We start from the raw sequence: 22,923 nt of genomic DNA, 5'->3' as shown, positions 1-22,923 counted from the left end.
CCCCTTTTGATCCATCCCAGCTGGTACTGCGTGAGACAGAGATGAGTTTCCCTGCTGAGCTCTGCTCAACCTGCAGATTCATGACCTAAATAAATGATGGCTGTTGTTTTAAACACTCAGTTTTGGGACAGTTTGTCATGCAGTTAGATAAGTGATATACTCTGTTTTGGGGAGAATTATTTGCTGGATCCTCTCAGATACTGCCTGTATCCTGAAATGTTGCTTTCTTTCCTCACTCCTCTTAGTCCAACTGAAGACTGAAATTAGCTGTCAGAGCTGGATATATTGCAGAGACACAGGGAGCCTTTGGTCAGAACACAGAAGCTATGACAATTCCCCAGTAACAGTCTTTAGATTGTCTTTCTATGAGTCAAGCAATACTATACGTCCCTAAAATGTCTTGTTCTAGTTTCTTAAAACGTCAGACTGCTTGCTAATAATCAAAAAAATGTAAATGATATCAAAGGGGTACAATTTCACACTGGTTAAACTGGTTTTTTTTTTTTTTTAAGAATAATATTTAACGCTGTTAAGGTTAGTTGGGATGACACCAATATATTGCTCATGGTACGGTTAATTAATACAACCATGTCAGAAAACAATTTGGGTATGTATTACACACTAACATGACTAATCTTTGACTTGGTAATTTCACTTCTGGTAATCTATCCTAAGCAAATAATCTAAACTAAGAACAGAAAAAAAGAACCTTACTAGAGGAAGATGCTTATTATATCCTTACTTATAATGATGAAAAAAAAAAATGAAACAACTTAGATGTCTAAGCCTGGAGAAGTAGTTCATAAAAGTATATTACACCAGCCTCATGGGATATTATGCAATCATTAAGATGATAATAATGAAGACCAGTAATCCTTAGCTTATATTGTAATACTACATGGAAAAAAATTAGAATATAACATTGTATGTTCACTGATCACAACTTTATAAAAACAGATGTGCATACAGACAAATACTAGAAGGGAATAGACAAAAATAAAAAGGAGTTATTTTAAGTTGCTTTTTTTTTGTTATTTAGTTATTGTTCTTATGTCAAATAGAACTAATACTAATACTTGGATTCGACTAACAATGGGACATGTTTCTTCAAATATATAGCTTATTTTAGATGGTAACTTCTAGAGAACAAGCCTTCTATCATTTTGTATGTTATACGTATACTCTGTGTGTCCAATAAGAGAAAATGGAGGTAATTAATAAATTTCCATTAAATTAGCATATTATAAGCTTGGCTTTGCTTCTCTCTCCTTCCAACCTCCCACCTTTTCCTTCCTAGGTTTCCAAAATATAAGGTGCTAAAATAAAATCAGCAACAACAGTTTCTATTTTTAGACTGAACTTTAATCTGATTTTCACAAAGATCTATGCCAAGTCAAAATCACAGCTGTTATCTTGGTGCTAGTAATACAGCAACTGTCTTTTGCATCCAAATTAAGAATTACAGTCACAAAGGAGACAGAAAATGTGGCTTAGACTCCTCAGTGGCCAAATCTAACAAGCAAAAGCAAATGGAAAACTGATGCAATTGTGTACATGCGTACTTAGAGTCAAAAACATTTTTTATCCTAGTTGTTCAAATGTGGCATTAAAGTCCGTACTGGGCTGAATAGTGTCCCCAATAATTCATGTCCACCAGAAACCTCAGAATGTGGCCTTATTTGGAAATAAGGTCTTTGCAGATGTAATTAGTTAAGGATCTTGAGATAAAATCATCCAATGACTTGTGTCCTTGTAAGAAGAGGAGAGGACATAGAGTGACGGACACAGAGGAGAAGGAGATGTGAAGACGGAAGCAGAGATGGGGCTGATGTGTTTACATGTCAAGGAACTCCAAGGATTGCCAGCAACCACCAGGACCTAGGAGCCAGTCATAGGACAGTGTCTCCCTCAGAGCCTCCAAAAGGAACCAACCCTGCCAACACTTTGGTTTCATACTTCTGTCCTCCTGAACTGTGAGAGAATAGATTTCTGTTTTTTAAGACAAGATTGTGGTAATTTATTACATAGCCCTGCGAGAATAATACAAGGTCTCCTTTCTCTATTCTAAAGACATGTACAGGAAAATGGAACTTCCTCTTAAAGCCTCTGACTATGGGGGCAGGAGAAGGAACTCTGGTGGTACCCTGGCGAAGAGCTGGGCTACTAACCAAAAGGTTGGCAGTTCGAACCCACCAGCTGCTCTGTGGGAGAAAAGACCTGGCAATCTGCTCCTATAAAGATTTACAGCCTTGGAAACCCTATAGGGCAGCTCTACTTTGTCCTATAGAGTCAGTACAGGTCAGAATTGACACTGGCATACAACAACAGCATGCGTATGGGAAGTGAGGATGCTTTCTCTGTCAGCCTTCTTTCCCTTTGCTGGAGTCACCGCCCTACATCACTAAGATCCCAGTAAATGACAATATAAGCTTTAAGGAAACTTTTATTTGAATGTATAGCTAAACAGTAAATACATGTTTGCATAAACTAATTTATACAGCTGACTTGTTTACATTTTACTTTTAAGATAAATGGCTCCTGGAACACAATCTACTTCAAAATTTGGTCACATTGAGCCATTTTTCTTAGTCATAAAATAAATACCATAGCAGATAAGGGTAATACTGTAATTCTACCTCTAGTTGTTAGAGCAACAAGAAGTCAGACACACAACTATCTCTGTGGTCTCTTCAAATCAGCCCACTCAATGCTGAGACCAATGTAAACATATCCATCAGCCAACCATTGGGGGGCTAAAGAAATATCTTGGGAGCTAAAATGTAAACTCCTATTTGGTTCCAAGGCTTCTAAGTAACACATCCCACTGCTACACAATAAAACAGGCACACGTCAAGTCGTTCTCCACCAAAATTAAATTAAAATGAGAAAATAAATACATAAAAAACCCTTAAATTGGGTAACTGTTCAGAGACCTAAAAGACATGATATTTCTAGCTCTCAGAAATAGAAAAAAATTACTATTCTGTCACACACACACACACAAAGCCCCTAAATTATTTGAGTTGTTTAAAAGAATTTGCATTAACACCTCTTGATCAGTGTCAAAGTAAAAATTGCTTAATATTAATGTGATGAAATGGTAGCACTAAGCATCACGGCTTTGATCTTAATTGGCTCCTGGTACTGACGTACACTGGAGTTGTTTGTGGGCTTTCAACAACATAGAAAGGCTCCCCATCTCTTCTCTACTAAAACGGCCTGACAGCAAGCTCACTGAGTGGAGAGGCCGACCTGACGACTCAAGTGTTTAGGTGGATGATTAGAGACACTTCGAACACTGAATTCTCTTGTGATCTAAAATTTGCTCAAGTAGAAGGGGCTTCAAGCAGACCTGAAGGTGTATCCAAAAATGATGATTATTGCTGAATCTCTGTTTTCTTTGAAATGTCTTTTATCATTGCAATTTGCCAGTGACCTCAACTTGATGAAAAACACAAGTGTATCTGACGTCTGTGCCTGCCACGAAGCAGCTGTAAGTTTTAATACAGGATTTGTAACTGTTCTCAGAGGTGCCAGAGTGACTGAACCGGAAAAGGCTTAGTTCCCACATGGAGTTAACGCAGACCCAATGGTGGAAGCTCTTACCTGCACCTTAGAGAGACTGCGTCTCTGTGGAATTAAGGGATTTGGGCCACCATGAGTGGCATCCTTTCTGAAAGTTAGCACTGAAGTCAGACTACATGGGCTACACTCAAGGCTAGCATTCACTTGATACCACATTCTGTGGACTTTTCTGATTATTGTTCTGTTGTTGTGTTAGTTGCTGTTGAGTTGATTCTGACTCATGGAGACCCCAAGTTTGGGGAGTAAAACTGCTCCATAGCATTTTCAAGGCTGTGACCTTTTGGAAGCAGATCACCAGGTCTGACTTCTGAGGCGCCTCCGAGTGGGTTTGAACCACCAACCTTTTGGTTAGTATCCCAGTGCTTAGCCATCTGTGCCACCCAGGGACTCTGAAATATTCTGATTATCACCTCTTAATACACTAAACTTTTAAGGCTGAAAATTAGAGAAAATTCTCAAGGATGCCAATATTTGTATATGAGAGTTTTAAGGTCTTGAATATAGTTTTTTTCTTTTTTTTCATGTGGCAAAAGTAACAGAGTGTGTTAGTCTTCTCTGAGAAATTAGCACAAAATCTATAGAGAAGAGAGGACAGACTCAAATGAAATGAGCAGACTGCCAGTGCTCAATCAATTTGAATTTTTGTTGCAAAATTGCCAAATGGCAAATAGGTCTAGTCTAGACGTCAGGCGTTTCAGCTACATTGCCTACACAGCTGAACTTCTCGAGAAGGGTCTTGGTTTCATCTTTTTTCGGGGGGAGGGGGGCATAATTCCCATGTCCTAGCTTCTAGTGTTAAAGGTATTATCACCATAGCTATAATCCAAGGCAAGCCTAATAACATTCTACATTTATGTTTTACTCTCCTAAGAGCGAACATCATCAGCAGCAACCCTGGAGATCACGTCTAATCCGCCTTAGGTTTACAACTGAGAAAGCCAAGATCCAGAGATCAGGTGACTTGCTGGTGAGTGGCACAGTGGGAACTCAGACTCAGAGGCTGTGACTCCTTTCAACTCTTCTGTCTACGCAGTTTCCAACTGTCTGTCTACTCAGATAAACACAGAATAAACGCCACTGTTGAAAAGATGTAATCAGGACTGGCTATATGATTTGTGGGTACCAGCTGTTAGGTTGTTAGGTGTCATTGAGTTGGTTCCGACTCACAGTGACCCTATGTACAAAAGACTTAACACTGCCCGGTCCTGTGCCACCCTCACAATTGTTGCTCTGTTTCAGTACGAGTACAAAATGAAATTGTGGGGCTCCTTGTTGAAAAATTAAGAATTTCAAGATGGTGACAGCAATGCATTCTTAGTGTGGGGCCCTGTGTGACTGCACAGGTCACCTACCCATGAAACCAGGGCTGGACTTTGACTCTTTGAACATGCTCAAAAATTATCTGTTGCATGGGTGAATGAATAAACGAATGAGGGAAGGAACGCATCCAGAAAATTACCACTAAGACTCGGGTTCAGGTTGCATTAAAACACAGTTAACTCATCAGGAGTACTTACTCTATTATTGTGTCACAATTCAGAATATGAAAATACAACATAATAAATTTTCCAAGCCTCACTGCAAATAAGTCAGCAGAATAACGTCCAACACTTCAGTTGCAATGTGTCCACATAGTGGTGCTACTGTGCTTTCATGTGCTCAAGAAATGCCAATCTCTACACGAGCAAATCAGTTTCTCATTAAACTATTAATACATACATTGTTTTGTGACATTGGTTGCCAACCTCACGATATGTCAACACTCTCCCTTCTCAACCTTGGGTTACCTGATACCAGCTTTCCTGGCCCTTCCTGCCTTCTAGTCCTTGCCCCTGGGCTGATGTGCCCCTTTAGTCTCGTTTTGTTTTATAGGCCTGTCTAATCTTTGGCTGAAGGGTGAACCACAGAAGTAACTTCATTACTGAGCTAAAAGGGTGTCTGGGGGCCATACTCTTGGGATTTCTCCAGTCTCTGTCAGGCCAGTAAGTGCTCTTTTTCTGTGAGTTAGAATTTTGTTCTACATTTTTCTCCAGCTCTATCCGGGACCTAGATATGTATTTTGGAACCTAAGCTCTTCACACATGTATATTTCATACATTGCCAGGCAGCCTTCATTTGAAAACAACAGCAATCACACTAACCAAACTGGTACACTTTATTGTGTATTATATCTGAAAGATGCCCTGGTGGCACAGTGGTTAGGAGCTCGGCTGCTAACTGAAAGGTCGGCGATTTGAACCTACCAGCCGCTCTGTGCGAGAAAGATGTGGCAGTCTGCTTCCGTAAATATTACAGACTTGGGAACCCTATGGGGCAGAGTTCTACTCTGTGCTACAGGGTTGCTATGAGTCAGAATCGACTCGATGGCAGTGATTCATAGTATCAGATACTATGCTAAGTGTTTTGCATGTTATTTCTTCCTAAAGACCAAACACCCCTATGAGGTAAACATATTATCTTGACTTTCCAGCGAGGAAAACAAGGCTCTGAGAGGTTAAGTGGCAGAATCAGAATTTGAACTGAGGACCACTTGGAATCATGGAAACTCATGAAGGAAAGCAGTGCAGGCTGGAAATATAGAGAATAGTAGAACAAAGACTACTGTTCGCCTTTAAGGAATAAAATTGTTATTTGATAAAGCTTGAATGAAACTTCACCTTGGTGAATAAAAATGCAACCAGAAAACACTGAAAGGGGAAATTTCAGATCGTGAGGATCTAGGTGATTAACTTTTATAACTTAACGCAAAGGTAGGTCAGTTGTACAAAGTGAGGTAAAGGAGGAGCCTCCCCACCTATGTTTATGAGTAGGAATCGACTTGAAGGCCACGTTTTGTTTTGTAGAGCTGATTTATTGCATCACTGTACCAGGAAAAGAGTGAAGGAACCTCAGAGCCAGGCAAAGGTTCCACTCAGGTAGCTTGCAGTACATTGCATTAAATGACAGGAGAGATTAAAAAGTGAGTAACTTTCCTTAATAAACATAAGATTTATAATATGTAGCAGAAACACATGAAACTTTAGAGCTTTAAGGGTTAATGGTTTCTGAAGTAGGAACCATGAGAAAATGTGAATTTATAATCATGAAACGTCTTACAGAGTTGAAAAGAATAGAGTTAACATTTCTGTCTCTACCTCTCAAGAGATAAAAGTGCCTTCATAATTATGGCTTCTATTCATTATGATGTTTCAAAGTGCTAATCTGGCAGGGGTGTCTTAGTTCTCATTTAAGACAAGCTACAGTAAAAAAAAAAAAAAAAGAAAGAAACACATGGAAGCCTAGTGAAGGCAAACCAATTTAAAATATATTGCCCATTTTCTGTAGCACTGTCCTCCAATATCATATGTTTTATATCTTTAATTGTCTAATTAAATACAAATCCTGTTCCAGGTAGGCAAAACTTTTGAAATAATGGCAGAAAAATAGTTCTGGCCAAACACCAAACTTTTATAGTTTGACAGCACTCATGAATGTGCTTATGTAACACACACTGTGTGTATATAATATGCATATATAGCAATGTATAATGCAAATACTTTGTAACAAAATGCTGATTCTACTCATGCATTCACTGAGAAGCAATTCATGGCCAGTCTAAGTCACTTGTAGTGGTCTCATCCCCCTGAAGAGGCTGTGTTAGGCTTCCGGCATGAGCATGTGATACAATTGTGTCCAAGCAGACTAAAAGGAAGTCTGTTACTAGATAACGTTTCTTAGAAGAGTTGGTCTTTTGATGTGCTGGATTCTCACCTGGAATGTGCCAGTCTTATTGGGAATATGAAAAGAGCTAGCTAAGGACAAACTTGACCTTATGGCAAAGAAGAAAGATGGAAAGCACTTGAGTCTTTGATGAAATCGTTGAGCCAAAGAATTAACCAACCTTGGAACCACCCCATCTGAGGCCTTCTTATTATGTGACTTAATAAACTGTCCTTATTGTTCAAGCAATTTTGAGTTTGGTTTTCTGTTACTTGCAGCCCAAAGCATTCAAATGATGGAAAACTCAACACAACAGAGCACCTATTGGGTTCTAAGGACTGTGCTGGCCAATTTATACTCATTATCTCTAATCAGAGCTCTAGTGGCACAGTGGTTAAGAGCTCAGTTGCTAACCAGAAGATAGGCAGTTCAAATCTACCAGTTGCTCCTTGGAAACCCTATGGGGCAGTTTCTACTCTGTCCTACAGGGTTACTATGAGTCAGAATCAATACGACCGCAACGAGTTTTATTTCTAATTGATTTCAAATCTTTTTAAAATAAGTGGTATTTTTTTTCCACTTGATAGAAAAAGAAGCTAAGACTCAGAGAAACTTGAGATTTGTCCAATTTCTCTAATCCTGTAAGCAGGTAAGACAGGATTACAACTTGAGTCTTTCTTCAAAGTTTGTCATTTAAATCTCAGAATGTATGCGTATGTGTGTGGTGGCAGTGTATTTTTATAAATGTCTACACTTATACACCTTTGGTAAAGCTGTTATCTATAAAAGCAAACTCATTTATCACATTTTTTTGAGTCTAGGATAAAATGTTTAAAATGGTGGAAATAATCGAGAGAATATGCAACAGAATAAAGCAAATGGCAAGTGATCATTACCAAATTTCCTTATCCTTTGGGAATTAGTTATCTTCCTTTTCATTGGTTAGATACTTCAAACTCTGTTCTGGCAGCTAGCTGAGACACACAGTAGATGATACCTGCATTAAATACCTACCAACCTGTACAAAGAGCATGCTCAATGTGGATGAGTATTTTAAAGGCTATATGTACCTCTAAAGAAAGTACTGAGTCAAAGACGGCAAATTTGTTGCATAGGGGCTACCATACTCCCACCCTTTTTCACAGATGCTGCTAATCAATCAATCAAGGCATTCTTTTTCTCCCAGACCTTGGATTCAGCCCCAGAAAGCTTTCTGCAACACAAGCTGCAGCAGCCACTACCAATCAGTCAGGTTTGGCTTTCTAGTTGTAAACTCACTTGCCCTGTTATCCTACATGTTCAAAGAGGGATGGCTCTTCAGAGTTATAACTGAGAATTACAGGGAAATTGTGCAATTGTAGTAGATCCACCATGACAGCTGATCATCTAGACTCTCTCTGCCACCCATCCCCAACCCACTTTGTTCTAAGGAGGAAACTAAGACCAGTAAGGTCAGTGCCTTGTCCATAGATATCTGGTTGGCTGATAGTCGAGCTGGGGGTCCTTGGATGGTGCAAATAGTTAATGTACTCAGCTGTTAACCAGGAGGTTGCCAGTTCTAGTCCACCCAGAGGTGCCTTGAAAGAAAGCCCTGGTGATCTATTTCCAAAAAATCAGCCACTGAAAACCCTATGGAGCACAGTTTTACTCTGGCACACAAGTGGTTGCCATGAGTTGGAACTGACTCTATGGCAACTGGTCTATAATAGTTAAGCTAAGGCTCAATTTCCAGACTTCCAAGTCTTTGCTCTTAATCTTTCCTCAAACTGCTCTGACAGTCTTTTCAGTGTAGGGTGCACATTTTGAACTTTAAAATTACATTAAACCTCAGAGATTAGCTAAATGGGAGACAAAAAGAAGAGTGAAAGAAAGAAATGGTGGATAAGGGGGTGAGGAACAGATCTCTTGACAGCTGTCTACAATTCTTTGGCGACTTCCTGGTTGACCTCTGAGGACATCATGTTTTTAAAGTTGAAGATGGAATTGACTATCAGTGGATGGGGTAAAATAGTCTCACCTGAGAAATTCCATCTACTTAGCCAAGCGACAGTTCAGAGCCAGCAAGGGATGACCCAGTCTCCCCTGAACTGGGAAATCCATTAAAACACTTTTCTATAGTTCTCCAAGACAGACGTCCTCTGGTCCCCCAAATTCTCCTTATTCGTTCAGTCACCCAGTGAAAGACAACTGGATTCAGAGACTCTAAATTCAGTTCATCAGGTGAATAACATTCACACTCGGAAGAAATAAATGAATGACTATATGTGTATGCTTAACACCAGGTAGGACACCAATATCAGTAAAGATTAATTTTTGTGTTGTTACTGTTATGATGATTACATTTAAAAGCCCTCAGTTGAGTATCCTAACAGCAACAGGGCTCTCCTCACCATTTATGTTCTATGATTTTATTGTTTCCTGCAGTGACTGACTTGAGGAGGTTTATAGTGAGTGGGGAGAACCTGTGAATATGCTATTTAACCGGGCAAGAGGGATTTTGTAGATGTAATTAATTTAAGGATTTTAAAATAGGGAGATTATCCTGGATTTTCCAGGTGGGCCCAAAGTAATCACAAAAGTCCTTAAAAGATGGAAGAGGACAGCAGAAGAGTCAGAGAAGGAGATGTGACAATGGAAGCAGAGATTTGAGTCATGGGATTGACAGTTTTGCAGATGGAGAAAGGGGCTACAAGTCAGGGAATGCAGGTGGCTTCTAGAAGCTGGAAGAGGCAAGGAGTTGGGTTCTATCCTAGAGCCTCCACAAGGAATACAATCCTGCCATTGCCTTGATTTTAGCCCAGTAATACCCATTTCGGACATGTGACCTCTTCCAGAACTGTATGATAATAAATTTGCATTGTTTTAGGCCACTATATTTGTGGTAATTTATTACAGCAGCAAAAGGAAACTAATTGATGCTTCTTGAGCTTCTGTGTCCTGATCTATAAAATGGGAATACAAAATGTATGTGCCAACAACCTAAGTGCTCATCAACAGATGAATGGATAAATAAATTATGGTACATACACACAATGAAATACTATGCAACAATAAGGAACAACAATGAATCCGCAAAACATCTCAAAACACTGATGAATGTGGAAAGCATTATGCTGAGTGAAATAAACCAATCACAAAAGGACAAATATTGCATGAGACCACTATTATAAAAACCCAGGAAAAGGTTTATGCAAAGGGAAAAAAAAATCTTTGATGGTTACAAGGGAGGTGTAGGGAGGGGAAATCACTAACTAGATAGTAGACAAATGTTAACTTTGGTGAAGGGAAAGACAACACACATTATAGGGGAAGTCAGCACAACCTGACCAAAGCAAAGCCATAGAACCTTCCTAGACACATCTGAACACCTTGAAAGACCATGTTACTGGGGCTGAGGGCCGGGGATCATGGTCTCGGGGGACACCTAGGTCAACTGGCATAATATAGTTCATAAAGACATTGTTCTATATCCTCCCTTGGTGAGTAGCACCTGGGGTCTTAAAAGCTTGCGAGCAGCCATCTAAGATACAGCTATTGGTCCCATCCTGTCCAGAGCAAAGGAGAATGAAGAAAACCAAAGACACAAGGAAAATATTAGTCCAAAGGACTAACGGACCACATGAACCACAGCCTCTACCAGCCTGAGCCCAGAAGAACTAGATGGTACCCAGCCACCACCACCGACAGCTCTGAGAGGGATCGCAATAGAGGGTACCGGACAGAGCGGGAGAAAAATGTAGAACAAAAATCAAATTCACACACACACAAAAAAGACCAGGCTTACTGGTCTGACAGACTGGAGGAACCTCCAAGACTGTGGCCCCTGATACCCCGCTAACTCAGAACTGAAGCCACTCCTAAAATCCACCTTTCAGCCAAAGATGAGACAGTCCTATAAAACAAACAATAACACACTTGAGGAATGTGCTTCTTAGTTCAATCAAGTATACAAGACCAAGTGGGCAACACCTGCCCAAAAGCAGAGATGAGAAGGCAGGAAGGGACAGGGAAACTGGACAAATGGACACCGGGAAGCCAGGGTGTAAAGGGAAAGGGAGAAAGTGCTGACATACTGTGGGGATTGCAACCAATGTCCCAAAACAATTTGTGTATAAATTTTTGAATGAGAAACTAATTTGCACTGTATACTTCCACCTAAAGCGTGCACACTCATCCACACACAAACACACACAAAGCATGTGCTTTTAAGGGCTGATACGAGGATTATATGAGAGAATGTAAATAAAGTACTTCAGTACATGGTACGATTAAGAACTCAGTAAATGTTCACTCATTATGCATACGATATCATCAAAAAGAATATGAATTTATACATTGCTGATTATAATAAATGATAATTCTATAAAGCATTGTATCATCATAATACCTTACATCTGAGCAGCACTTAACTGGTTTTTACAAAGCACTTTCATCCGCACTGTCTTATTTGATGCTCATGATAATCGTGAGAGAAGGTAGGGCATCTATAGGTGAGGAGACTAAATCTCCGAGGGGACAGTGCTTTCTCTAGGTCACTTAGTATGTTGTTGGTCAAGGTTGGAGTTCAGGTCTCTCATTCCAAATACGTATACTCCCAACCTCATCATGTGGCTCTTAGAAATATACACATACAGTAAATAGAACCTTAATATGAAACAAAAATGATAAAGCCAAATGATGATGGGGTTGTTCATTTCAAAACAGACCATTTCCCATATGATCTCATCCAGTGGTGTTCTCTGCCAGGCCTCCAGCCCTGCTTTTCCAAGCGCAGCCTGTGTACTTCTCTCTAATGCATCTAGTCAATTGTGCAAAACACAAGGGAAAAAACTCCATCCTGACCACAGCAGGCAATCACCTTATGCCCTGAAGCATGAAGTCTGATTACCCTTACCTCAGAGTTTATCATTAAATCAAAAACTGTTGCTATGAATATAGGACTCCATTTATGAAATAACATAGGCCAGTCAGCAGAAATAAGTGAGTGCCCTTTTTCTTTCTTAATTTCTGCTCACGGTGAAGATCTTTTGCACGCTGGAAGAAAAAGAAGAAAAAAAAAACTCTTCAGCTTTGAGCAGATTTTATAACTTTCTTCACTGTCTCATGAGCTAGCTGGGCTGTCTCCCACTCATAACCATTCTTCCTGTTTTGTAGGCAAGAGGCCTCAGGTCTACGAAGTGGTCTGAGAACCAGCACTGAAGTCTAGAGCCTTGTTTGGATGGGCATCTGCATTTTAACAGGATGCCAGGTGATTTGCAGGCACATTGATGTTTGAGAAGCACAGCTAAACTACAGCACCATTTCTCAATGTGTGGTCAAGGGTCAACTGGCATGACTTACCTGGGGTGTTTGTTAAGAAGGCAGATAAGCTTTGGTGCCAGGGCCCTTGGAATCCGTATTCTAATCCATGTGACTCTGATGATTTTAAACTTTGAGAACAACGGGTAGAGAACAAAGATGAGGATGATGACAAGGGTGGGCTAGGAGAATGTCTGAATTTTCATGGCATTTTTCAGGTTTTTACCAGCCCAGAGTCCACCAGCATAGAACATATGCCAAGCATCTGCATTTGTCCTGTGACACAGCCAATATTGGCAGCTAGATTTCTGATATCATAATTCTAAACAACAAAGATCTGGGTCAGAGATCTTCAGCCAGGGGTCAAGTTCTGGGATAAACCTCCAGGCCACTGAGCCCCTCCTGCCAAATTCCCCTTTCCATTCTGGAGGGATCTGTTGCAAATATAGAGGGTGGGGATGAGGGGTAGTTGGTTGTTGAACTGGCTTCAAGGTTTATGTATCTATTAAAGGAATATGATAAAGTCACATATGAAAAGACAGCACAGCAAAACAGCTTAGAGTACAGGATCTGAAGCCAGACTGCATTTACTTTTATTTAACTGACACTGATATATATATATATATATATACATACATACATATATATATATATATATACCAAAAACAACCAAACCCATTGCTGTTGAGTCAATTCCAACTCATAGAGACCTTACAGGACAGAGTAGAACTGCCCCACAGGGTTTCCAAGGAGCGAATGGTGGATTTGAACTGCCGACCTTTTGGTTAGCAGCCAAACTCTTAACCACAATGCCACCAGGGTTTCCATATACATATATATGTAGCACTCACTACATGCCAAGCATTATTCTAAGTGCTGTTCAAATATTAATTCATTTATGTCTCACTACCATCATGAATTCATTTATGTCTCACTACCATCATCATCCACCTTTTATATAGGGAAACTCAGGCCCAGAGAGGTTATGTAATGTGTTTAAGATCACACAGCTCGTTAGTCACCCAGCCAGGACTCACACCCTGACAGGCAGGCTCTAGAGTTCATGTTCTTGCTATGCTGCCTCTCATGGATCCAAGTCCCCTGGTTCTAGGACTCACTAGCTGTTTAACCGTGGGCAAACTACTTAACCTCTCTGTGCCTTGGTTTCCCCATGTGTAAGGTAAGTATGTTATTAATAGTAGTACTGATCTTAAAGGATGCTGATGAAATGATTTAGTACACGCACTTAGAAGAGTATAGCAAGCTCTCAGTAGAATGTGCTCCTAGTAGTACACACACAGGGGGTGGCATGAAGATTAAATTAGATAACGTATTTTAAGTGCTAGGCACAGTGCCACAGCACACAGTAAGCAGGCAGTCAATGCTAGCTAGCTGTTATATTAGTTGAGTTGAACCAGGCTGGTTTATTTTAGGTCCTGTCTGGAAAGCAAGTGTGCGCCATGCAGGGGGAGGCTGCCTGCCCTTCACTTCAACAGGCGACTGGGTGGGAGCCAGACCAATTACTAGGTTCAACAGGTTCTCTGCTTTACATCACTGGAATATTCCTGAAAAGCTCCCTGTACTGGATTTTTACATGTTTAATTCTTTTTCCCTATTGACCTATTTTATAATTTCTGAATGAACGTTGATTGGCAGTGATTCTTCTGATTTAAGATTCTTCCTGAGACAGTCTGTCATGTAACTACTGTAAAAGAAATACGCCAAGGAAAATCGGACCACTGGAGCAATTCTTTGGCAAAGCAATTGTCTTGATCATTGCCTAAGGTAACTATTTTTCATTGATTATGTGTTCTAGTAAACATACTTATACTATATAGAACTTCCAGTCTTTCCTCCCATTAAGCTTATCAGCTCCACTACTAAACTTAACCAGGGGGTGACTATAATGTATGTTAAGTCAAGATGTTAATTCAAGGGATTCACGATGGCCAGGAAACCTCCATGTGCTAATAGTCCAGCTTGGGGTGAGGATGGATGGGGGAGATGGGGAAGATGCTTGGAGAGAAGGTGGAAAAGTGGGAGGGCAGCTGATGGCAGAGTGGTTTATCATGAAACCTCAGACTCAGAAAGGAGTGCTGAATCACCAAGGCCTCTCAAGAATGGGGTTTCCCAAAAGCAAGTACTGGGAACTTTCCAACTCATTTACCACCACCATTTCTCCCACTTTCTATTAGGAAAAGACTTTCATAGCTCTAAATTCATTACTTGCACAGCCATGATAAGCTGTGTCTGCAATGTAACAAACAGTTAAATGCAATCAACACATTTATTAAAATATTTGCTATTGTCTACTATGTGTCACTCACCCTGCTAACTTACAGTGGTGAACACTGAATATAACCTCATTGAGCCTGCAGTTGAATGAACACCTAGAGTATAACTCTTAAAACACTCAGCATCTCAAGATGCTTTTACTCTCTTTTTCATTTCCTTTTTCCACATCTCCTTCTTCTTGTTACTACTAGCTGCCATCTCCTGGCAACCACCAACTCATGAAGACCCATGCACAACAGGATCGGACTGTTTTTCATTGGCTGACTTTTGGAAGTAGATCACCAGCCCCTTCTTTGTAGTCTATCTTAATCTAGAAGCTCCACTGAAACCTGTTCTGCCTCAAAGCAGCAAGCAAGCCACCACCTCAGCTGTGCATGAGGTACACTGCCCAGAAATCAAACCTGGATCTCCTGCGTGGAAGGTGAAAACTCTACCACTGAACCACCAGTGTCCCCCACCCCCCCTTACTCCTCTAAAAAACCTCGTATATGTAAGCAGTTCATTCTTTTTTATAGACTCTATGTCTAGAGTCTTTTCAAGCTGAAAAAGATCAAGTCGATATTCTAATTTGGCTCTGCTAACCAACTCTGTAGGGTGGGGAGCAGTCTTGCTGGATAATTTGTGGCAAATCATGTTATCCTTTGCAATGCTCATGTGTAACAATGAGCCAGTTGGCAGCTGATCTGGGGGTTTTAGTTCTGATCACGGAGCAATCTACTGAATTGCCACAAGATTGATCCCATTCATTTTGATGGCTTAAGCCAGAGGCCATCTGCTGAATGGCTTAGTACAGTAGACCAGAGACATTCAATAAATATCTGTTGGATTGCATGGCAAACTCCCTTTTCACACCTGAAATGCAAGTCCACCCTCGGTTAGGACTCAAACATGGACAACTGATCTAGACCCCCACTGCCTTTGCCTAAGCTGTTCTCTATGCCTGGAATGCCCTCCCCCTCACTAACTCCCCTACTGCCCCTCACTGTCCACCTGTCTAAATCCTACCTAGTTCAAGGACTAGCTCAAATATCACTTGCTCCACAAAACTTCCCTGACCACCCTAGCCAGAAATAAGCTCACTCCTCTCAACTTCCACAGGCCTGGCACTTCAAACACTAGTCCTTTTAATTTGGCTAGTCGTTGACCTTATCTTTTCTGTATTATCAATAAGATCCTGGAGCTCTGGAGCCACGTCATGTTCCTCTTTGAACCCTCTTCCCCCTGCACCTACTTGTACAGAGCAGACACTTGGTTAAACTGAGCTGAATGAACAAATGGTTACCCCAGCCACGGCAAAAACAGAAACAACCGTACATTCTTCATTTCTTCTTGTCCCTCTCCTTTCTTGGTAGCTTTTTAAAATATCTTCGTTTGATCGACCAATGACCAAGAAGAGGCTTGGGGACTTAATGATAAATGTAAACAACTGCAGACCAAAAAAGTTTCCAGAGACCCTTATGATAACAAGTGAGGCCGAGGCCAAAGTTGGAGCGGCGGGCGTCCCTGGTTTGCCGACAGCCGCTCCTGGGGAATGAGGTGTTATTTTCTCAGAGCTTCAACTGCTCTGGTACACATGTGCCAGTTCCTCGGCTGAGTAGAGTTAAACTCCTGACTTTATTTTTAAATATAGACTCCAGTAATAGGCTAAGTGATTGCAGATCTTTGAGGTCTTATTATACATGTACCAACATATTGGACTTTTTAAAATCCATATTTCCTTCCCATAAATATATGTTGAAAACCTTAAATTTCAATTTCACTATTATATGTACTGGTATAGTGATAGTGTGTGTGTGTGTGTGTGTTTTTCCCCTTCCACTGAATTTTGAATAACAAAGAACAACAACAGTGACAAAATGCTGATGCTTGGATGACAATTTCTCAACAACGTTATCTGATTACTCATATAGGTAAAAGGGTTCTCCTGCAAGTATAACTGAGAAAAATGTCTGTTACAAGGTAATATGTAGTCAAACTTCAGTAATACACTTTCCATCCTGGTGCCTCTAATGCCTGAACAGCTGCAGCGTGCACTGTCTTTGCTGATGGGGCCCATAAATACTCCTGGGAAATGGGACAAAGATACATAATGGATCTTCACCTGCCAAGATCAGGGAAATGACTGCCAATCACACTGGGACGCAGAAGCACTTTTTGGAGGAGAGTGAGGAATATTGCCATTTGTCCTATGCCACTGTAATCTTGGACAGGAAAGCCTAACGTGGAAAAGAAGATTGTGTCATAATTACTTGGCCAACAGGAATAAAAATGGAAGAGTCCAACATATGATTTGGAAACCCTGGTGGCAGTTTAAGGAAAGGTTAAGATTTAAAAGCGTAGGCATATTGTATATATCATTTCATTCAGTATAAAAAAATTACCCCAAATATGGCCCTTTTATTGAAAAACAGATGTCAGAAACATCAGTGTGTCAGAGAACTGAAGGACAGTCAGTGTTCTTGCAGGCAATTCAGAGCAGTGATGAAGAGGTAGGCTAAGATGTCAGGCAGACCTGAGCTCAAGTCTGTTCTCCACCACCTCCTTGCTATGTATGTGACCTTAGGAAAGTGACTTAACTTCAGGTGTCCCAGTTTCTTCTACAAAGCAGTGACGATAACAGAACGCCACTCATGCAGCTGTTAGAAGATTACAAGACATAATCAAGATAAAGCTCTTAGCAGGGCACCTAGAGCCCAGTAAGGAGACTAACAACAAGTGTTAGCTGTTTGGGTTTCTATTGCTTTCCTCTTCTTCTCCTTCGTCCCCTCCTCCTCCATCATCATCCTCCTCGTTTTCTCCTCCTCTTCCTCATCCCAGCTATTTTGTGGCTGATTTCATTACTGTCTTAGTTATTTAGTGCTGCTATAATAGAAATATCACAAGTGGACGGCTTTAACAAACAAATTTATTCTCTCATGGTTTAGGAGTCTAGAAGTCCAAATTCAGGGTGTCAGCTCCAGGGGAAGGCCATCTCTTTCTGTCAGCCCTGGGGGAAGGTCCTTGTCATCAATCTTTCCCTGGTCTAGGAGCTTCTCGGTGCAGGGACCCTGGGTCCAAAGGATATACTCCGCTCCTGGCTCTTTTTGCTTGGTGGTAATGAAGTCCCTCTCTCTCTCTGCTCACTTCTATTTTTTGTATCTCAAAAGAGATCGACTCAAGATACAACCTAATCTTGTAGATTGAATCCGGCCTATTAATACAACTGCCTCTAATCCTGCCTCATTAACATCACAGAGGTTAGGATTTACAACACATAGGATAATTACATCAGATCACAAAATGGAGGACAACCACACAATACTGGGAATCATGGTTTAGCCAAGTTGACACATATTTTTGGGGGAACACAATTCAATCCATAACAATTAATACGTGTTACGGAGAGAAGAAAGAAGACCAGTTAATTTCCACCAAACCATAAGGCCCTTACCCCTTCACACGTCCAACTCCAAAAGAAGAATTCCTAATTATAAAAGGTCAAAAAAAAAAAAAGGCTTGGTTACATAATCTTACAAATGTACCCACCTAATTCTGACATTCCTGCCTAACAAACAATGACTATAACAAATATCTTATTGAGAAAAAAGAAAAACAAACAAAAATGGTAGAAAGCATCGGGTACTATTAGACATGGGTCTCAGATGTAGGTGCATCACATGATATTTGCAAAAAAAGAATGAAGCAACAACATGTGCAGTTCATCAAAGAACTAGACAAGGTCTTTCTCTGTTTTCAGTAATTTGGGAACAAAGGCGAAAGTCTACTTAACTCATTTCTTCCCCTTTTCAAACAGACTGAATTCTGAAGGTCTTGACTGAGTGGTGTCTGAATGGGTCCTTCTAATTCTGTAATAAGGAGCCCTGGTAGCGCAAAAGTTAAGCACATGGCTGTTAACCGAAAGGTTGGTGGTTCGAACCCAGTCAGCGGCTCTGCAGGAGAAAGGCCTGACGATATTCTCCTGTAAAGATTACAGCCTAGAAAACCCTATGGGGAGTTCTACTTTGTCACATGGGGTCACTGTGAGTCAGAACTGGCTTGACGACACCCAACGACAATAATTCTGGTAGTTTGATCACTGGTGGGAATCAACTTGATGGCACACAACAACAAGAACCATTCTGTAATTCTGATGGATTAATCGTGAAGCCTAAAAAGGCTTGGCTGTGGGTCTTGTAAGGCTGGGGCAAGCCACCTCTTAAGTGGGACACACCACAGCAAGTAGGCAGGGCCGTTTTTTGCAGGTGTGCCCCCAAGGCGAGTTGAGGAGCCAGGCACAGGTTGCCAAACAATGCAAACTTCCCATTCTGGGTATTAACTTTAGTTACCACAGCCAGACAATGCTGCCAGTGGTGTGGAAGAAAAAAACGCTGTAGCCAGCTGTGCTGTTCACAGTCGGATGGATTCTGGGTAGCTTCAAATGGTGATGGAGCCAGCAGCCTGTTGTAGCCAAGGACAGGATGATGGATGATCTACACACTGAGTCCAAGTGGAGAGAATGGTAGAAGTTCACTTCAGGGTTGTTAAAATGCTAATCTGGGTGAGTTAACAAAAGCCGAATAGAAAAGAAAAGTTTGAGAAATAAGTACACCTCCTGTGGTATCTGTGTGGACCACTGATTGGATCGCCCTTGGTTACATAAACGGTTGCTTTTCAAAGTAAGAGTATTTAGCAGCTTTCCTGTTGGGAGAAATGGAAGCAGCTTCAGTTATCAGCTGCACTGCCACCGTGGTCAGGGTGTGAGGAGAAAAACTCAGGCCAAGGACAGCCACATCAACTGAAAAGTGTTATGGTCATGTGACTTTTATTCTCTCCATGTGTCATGGGAATACATCAAAACACACTTGTCTTCTCAACTAAAAGTTGGCAGCTATTCACAAAATAAGTGGCAACCTAAGTCCCTGGCTTTGGTGGATTTTATCTGCGAGTTCCCATTCACAAGAGCCATAGGAGTGAGCTCTCCTGCTCTAAGGGCAGTTTCAATATGTGAAGTACATTAATGGTAGACTGAATCATTAGCGTTAAATGCGGAAGCCTGGAACACTGTAAATAATCGGTGTGAATAATCCTGCCTTAAAATATCTAGGGTAAAATAATGTGCTTCAAAAGATAGGTGCATAATTACATTTCTTGCCAAATCATCCATTTTGCCATTCTCTATTTCTCTTTATTCTTGCTCAAGCTGAACATAAAAAAAAACATATCTGGCTCACCTGGCATTGGAACATTGGCTAACACAGTTCCTTGCAAACAACAGGTACTCAATAAATACTGACTGGTGGGCATCCCCCAAATCCCTCTTGCTTCCCTGTAAAGAAATGAATCTTGAATGTGCTGGCTTAAAGTATCTTAATTGAAATAAAAGGTAATATTTTACCTTGCAATATGCTAAGGAAGGAGTTCACCTCCTCTGGTTACACCAATAACGCTTAGGCAGTCAGCCAGGCTCTTAACTCTGTAAAATGCATCAGAAGGGTAAAAAATGACCCTATGTCAGATGGCTTTTTCACTTGTTGTATCTTAGTGAAATTCACATGCAAGAATAATAACTAAGCTAATTACCAAGGTTCATTATGATGGAGCAGAAAGAAGTGAAGAACTTCTCCAGTCTCAGTAGGTCCCTGATGATTATGGGCATCTTTGCGATTCAGAGCTCTAATTCCAGTTTCCTTGCCTGTGTGCCTTTTGAGCCACAGAAACCACCACATATGATGCAGGGCCACTTACCCAGATCACAGAACTGGACAGACCCTTCCTGGGCAGCCAGCGAGTGAGCTGAGGGCCACTGTCTAAGCTGCCCTCACTCTAAGGACTAATGGGTTTATGTCACAACTATCTTTCAAAGCCATCAAACCAGGGCAGACATGACCAGATGGTGCTATTAGAGGGCACCAAAAAAAAAAAAAAAAAAAAAGAAGAAGAGGGCAGAATGCCCACAAATCTAAATCAAACTCGCGTTAACCAGCTGTCTGGTGACGTGGGGGTCACAATATTCCTGGCACACTCTCCTGCATTACAAAAATGTTTCTTGAAAAGGTTATCTATGTAGCATCCCTAGTAGAAATGAGGGTAGGCAGCAACGTTCTGCAGGATCTAGTAAGAAGTAGTAGGTGGTTGTTAATCTAAGTAAATATGCCGATGGAAGAAAGTCGTCTGCTAAACAACACATTTTGGAAATCTTCGGGTTATCTATTTGACTATCTTTCTGAGAGCACGTTCTAGAGACCTAAATCAAAGCACAGTGCTCCATAACTATAAAAAAAACAAAACTCAGCTATGGCTGGCTGATAGTTTGTTTACCTTAAGATGTGTATGCTAATGGTAATATAGACCAAAATCTCAGAGCTTATCTGGCAATTCTATTTATCTAAGCCAGGATAAATGTTTATGTAATATCTGCCAGCCTGACAGAATATGCCTGTCACTTACGACATTAAACATGACTACGCATAACTTAATTTCCTGAGTTAGATACCTGAAAGAGTAAGATTGTTTTTGCTTATTTTTTGTTTAAGCACGCAGCATCAAAACCTATTGTCTTTAACCACCAAAAAAGACAGTAAAATCCTCTCCCTGAGCTGTCCAGATTTCTCAGTTCTGTGAGGAAGAAACCTTAAAAAAATTCCTCAAACAAGTATTTCTCCTGTTCTGGGGTACAAAGACCAAACCAGTTCAGAAACATGTTCAACCTTTCCCTAGGACTTCAGCCTCGAAATAAACAAAAGAATCCACTTTAGGGGCCCAAATATCAAGTCAAGGGAAAGATAATCCTTAAAAAGCTCCCACACTTTTTACTGCAGACTTAAAAATCTTGGTAGCCAGAAGTTCTTGCTCTCGACATTTTTTTTTCCAAGTAACAGGAAACACTCCCGTTATTTTTAGGGGAAAGGAGCCACGGTAGTGGTGGACATAGGTCCAATTACTGTTTACAAAGACTGTGTATCTGTAATAACGATCTGCTATCCCTTATGTGAGAATATCACCCAGCTGAGAGCGGTGAGGTGTCGGGGTGCTGGAACACAAGCTACTGGCTGGTCACCTCAGAACAGGGCGCACCCTTAGCTCCTGAAATGCTGTAATCAATACCGGTACTTCAATTTCCCTCTAGTTCCCAGACATTTCGTTTTTCACAAGTTCAGGATTTAAACAATCACCTGATAGCTATGGTCCTGAGAGTCGATTTAGCAGAAATCCTTTAAGCCCAGATCTCATCTACACCTTTCCTTATGACCTTTCAATTCAATCCAAGAGTTATACATAATAGAGGAAGCTTTAAGCCCTTCCAAATTACCCAAGGCGGGCTGCTGTATCCGTTTCTGCAGCCCAGAAACAAACATCAACGCTGTCAAGACGGGAAATAAAAGTTTCCCTACCTTCCTCCTCACTTAACCCCTGTCAGCGGCGGCCGACGCCAGAGGCGGCTCCCTCCCGGCGGTAGGACGCCTCACGCCGCCGGAGAAGGGGCTCATGCAAAATTTGACTCTTATTTGTTCCTATCCATAACTGATGGGTAGATGAGAACGTAACACATCTCAGCGCTGGGCTTTGGCCGCCTGGCGGAGACCCTGGCCAAGACGCTTCCGTAAATCATTTCCAGCCAGAGAACAAAGCACTGAAAGTTGCCGGGGAGAGTGGCCGCGCGAAGCCGGGGCGCCGGGTGGGAGGTGGGGTGGGCCTGCCGCAGCTCCGGCCCTCCGCGCCCGCCTGCAGCGCGCTCCGCCAGCAGGGGGAGAGGCCGGGTGGGAAGCGGCTGCGCTCCAGGCGGGAGCTGGGGCTGCACACCGGGGGTGGGGTGGCCAAGTCACCGAGCTCCCGCCCCTTCCCAGAAGGAGCGACTCCAGGCGGTCTCACCCCGGGGCGCACTGACAGGTAGCCGGCGTCCGCGCTGGCAGTCGGTGGGCTGCTCCGATCCGGGTGTCCGCGCTGCCTCCCTTTTCCCCCGAGCGGTCAGCGCTCGCCGGCCAGCTCCCAGCCCGACCTGGTGCCGCTCGACCCCGGCTGCCCCAGTGTCCGCTCGGGGCCAGCAGGCGGAAACGGGCGGCCGAGTCC

General features: G+C 41.7%; 1 protein-coding gene across 5 annotated transcripts in view; it reads right to left on the bottom strand.

Moving 5' to 3' along the window:
- The window catches only part of SEMA6D (semaphorin 6D), a 61,324-nt gene extending 38,696 nt beyond the window's left edge, over positions 1–22,628 (bottom strand). For all 5 annotated transcript variants that reach the window (XM_004386286.1, XM_004386284.1, XM_004386285.1 and 2 more), the window contains exon 1: positions 22,248–22,628. The gene's annotated coding sequence lies outside the window, so the exon portion shown is untranslated. The remainder of the gene's footprint in view (positions 1–22,247) is intronic.
- Between the last annotated feature and the right edge of the window lie 295 nt (positions 22,629–22,923).

This window comes from Trichechus manatus, unplaced genomic scaffold (genome assembly GCF_000243295.1).
Source record: "Trichechus manatus latirostris isolate Lorelei unplaced genomic scaffold, TriManLat1.0 scaffold00161, whole genome shotgun sequence".
Taxonomy (NCBI): domain Eukaryota; kingdom Metazoa; phylum Chordata; class Mammalia; order Sirenia; family Trichechidae; genus Trichechus; species Trichechus manatus.
Note: the sequence above shows the minus strand (reverse complement) of the source record. Positions and strands in the feature narration are given on the sequence as shown.